Genomic DNA, 3573 nt, shown 5'->3' on the forward strand with positions numbered 1-3573 from the left:
CCGCCTCGCCCAGCAGCCGCCTCCACCGGCCCCGGCCCGGCCTCTCCTCTCCACTCCGGCGACGTCGGCGACGAACCCCGGCGTGAATAGTGCGCGCCGGCCCCGCCTCGGATTCCGCGCCGGTCAAACCCTAGATCTGGGGTTGTTTTTTACTAAGTCCCTGATATTCTCAGTCCATATGCACATGTTCGTAGCCCCGTAACTTTGCATCCGTAGCTCCGATTCATGGATATAGCATATCAAAATGTTCATCTCAGAGAGTACATCATTTCATTCCATTGCATCATTTTCATTTGAGCTCATCTTGATGCCCGAAATGCTGTTAGAAGAAGGATACTTGAGTTAATTGTCAGATCTGCTACTCTGTTTAGCACTTTTGTCATTTTTGCCATGATTAATGTGTGCATGCTATGCCCATGAGTTCTACATATGTTTTGTTAAGGGTTTTGCCATCTTTCCAGAGGTGCAACCCATGTATTTTTGTGATGTGTGTAGTGACTTGTGCAAGCTTGCAAAGTGGTGCACTTGATAATTCTGTTTTCAGGGACTTAGTGATTTCACTAAGTCCTGGAGCTGTTTATCTCATGATGCCATATGTTCTTATTGTTTCCTAGTGATCCGTGCCTCTTTTGAGGATGATCAGTACGGATGTTTTGTTGATATTGTAGTGATCTATCCATCCATGTCTTTGTTTGCATTTATGGAGCACCCTAGCTTGAGTCAATCGAGCTCTACTTTTGCTACTTCGTGAATCTGGGCAGATTGTCAACTTGTTTGCAATTTTGCCGATGTTGTTGTAGTTGATCCGTGCTTGCTATGCCATTGTTCTTGCCATGTCTAGCTTGCATTTTGTGCCTTCTTGATGGGTGTATGCTTGTCTTGCCATGACTTGCACTGTAGTGAGTGCATCGAGCTCGTAAACATGCCTACTTGGGTTATATTTCAGCATGTGCCAGTTGTCACTAAGTCTGAAAACTGATTATGTTTTTGCTATGTTCACGTGCTTGCAATTGTATTTTCTGATCCCTTTTGGCTCAAGGTCACTAAGGGACTTTTGTTAAGCTCTTTGAGTAGCTCCATGACATGCTTTACTTTGCCATGTTCAGATCCTGTAGTATGTAGTTTTCATGCTCCAAAGAGGGCTACCTGATCTGAAATTCCAAACAAGTGTTAATTTCACTAAGTCTGAGATCTGTTTGTCATATGCATTTTTGCCATGCTTGTTTGAACCTGTTAATGGATGAATTGGCCGTAGCACAGTGCTAGACTTTTGTTAAGCATCTTGTGTGCATCCCTGCCATGTATTTTTTTGTCATGTTTGGGTGCTGTAGCATGTTCATCTCATTGCATTTAGATCCCTACTTGCTGTAAATCGTAGACCGGTGTCATTTTTGAATCGCTTGCCATTTCCAAACCGTAACTCCGATTCCGGTGTTCTTTATATCATTTTCAAGCGATTTCATCTCATCTTTCCAGTGGCTCACTTGGATTTCCATGTTGAGTCCAGGTTCATGTATTTCCTGTCATATCTTGCGTTTTGCATCCCGCATCGCATCCCGCATAGCATATCATCATTGCATCATATCGCTTGATCCTTGCACGTGGTTGATTGTATCCTTGTTGCTTGTTTGTCTTGTTTGAGTAGAGACGGAAGACGAGTTTGCTAACGAGGAGCCCATTGAGTTTGCTTTTGAGGATCCAGTCAACTCTGACAACCGTGCAGGCAAGATGATCATACCTTTGAAATCACTACTATCTTTGCTATGCTAGTTTGCTCTCTCTTTTGCTATGCCAATGCTATGATGCCTACCACTTGCTTGCAAGCCTCCCATTTTGCCATGTCAAACCTCTAACCCACCTTGTCCTAGCAAACCGTTGATTGGCTATGTTATCGCTTTGCTTAGCCCCTCTTATAGCGTTGCTAGTTGCAGGTGAAGATTGAAGGCCGTTCCTTGTTGGAACATTTATTTACTTGTTGGGATATCATTATATTGCTATGTTATCTTAATGCATCTATATACTTGGTAAAGGGTGGAAGGCTCGGCCTCTCGCCTAGTGTCTTGTTCCACTCTTGCCGCCCTAGTTTCCGTCATATCGGTGTTATGTTCCAGGATTTTTGCGTTCCTTACGCGGTTGGGTTCTAATGGGAACCCCTTGATATTTCGCCTTGATTAAAGCTTTTCCAGCAACGCCCAAGCTTGGTTTTACCATCTGCCACCTAGCCTTTTCTTTCCCTTGGGTTCTGCAGACTCAAGGGTCATCATTATTTTAACCCTCCCGGGCCAGTGCTCCTCTGAGTGTTGGTCCACTTGTCAGCTACCAGTGGCCACCAGGGGAAACTCTAGGCTGGCCTACCCGTACCTAGGACAATCTGAGTGTGCCCTGAGAAAGAGATATGTGCAGCTCCTATCGGGATTTGTCGGCACATTCGGGCGGTGTTGCTGGTCTTGTTTTAACCTGTCGAAGTGTCTTGAATTACCGAGATACCGAGTCTGATCGGAACATCTTGGGAGGAGGTCTATTCCTTTGTTGACCATGAGAGCTTGTCATGGGCTAAGTTGGGACTCCCCAGCAGGGATTTGAACTTTCGAAAGCCGTCCCGCGGTTATGGGCACATGGGAATTTGTTAATGTCCGGTTGTAGATAACTTGAACCTTAACTTAATTAAAATGAATCAACTGAGTGTGTTACCGTGATGGCCTCTTCTCGGCGGAGTCCGGAAAGTGGACACGGTGTTGGAGTAATGTTTGCGCAGGTTGTTCTCTAGTTTCTCGCTCGCGCTTTGCCTCCTCTTCTCGCTCTCTTTTGCGAATAAGTTAGCCACCATATATGCTAGTCATTTGCTGCAGCTCCATCTATATTTACCTTGCCTTACCTATAAGCTTAAATAGTCTTGATCGCGAGGGTGCGAGATTTCTGAGTCCTTGTGGCTCATAGATTACTATTACACCAGATGCAGGGCCTGAAGATTCCGCTCCAGGAGACGCGTACGAGCTCAAGTGGGAGTTCGACGAAGACTCAGAACGTTACTATGTTTCCTTTCCCGATGATCAGTAGTGGTGCCCAGTTGGGGGTGAACGGGACCGTTGTCGCATGTTGGGTTCTCTTTTATTTTGGTGCCGTAGTCGGGCCATGAGTGTTTGGATGATGTAATTTTATTTATGTACTTGATTGACGTGGCGAGTGTAAGCCAACTATGTTATCTCCCCTTTATTATTTATATTACATGGGATGTTGTGAAGATTGCCTAACTTGCGACATATGCCTTCAATGCGATTATGCCTCTAAGTCGTGCCTCGACACGTGGGAGATATAGTCGCATGGAGGGTGTTACAAGTTGGTAATCAGAGCCTTCCCTGACCTTAGGAGCCCCATTGCTTGATCATTTTTAGCGGCCGAGTTGTGTCTAGAAAAAATGTTTTGAGTCATTTAGGAATTATATATCGGAGAGTTTAGGAATTCTTTTTACTTCCCAGTCTCCTCATCACTCTGGTAAGGCATCCTGACGTAGAGTTTTGACTCTTCTCTTCTCAAATTTCACTAAAAAAAATTTAGGATCATGCGGGTATCTTG

The sequence above is a fragment of the Triticum dicoccoides genome, chromosome 7A (genome assembly GCF_002162155.2).
Source record: "Triticum dicoccoides isolate Atlit2015 ecotype Zavitan chromosome 7A, WEW_v2.0, whole genome shotgun sequence".
NCBI lineage: Eukaryota > Viridiplantae > Streptophyta > Magnoliopsida > Poales > Poaceae > Triticum > Triticum dicoccoides.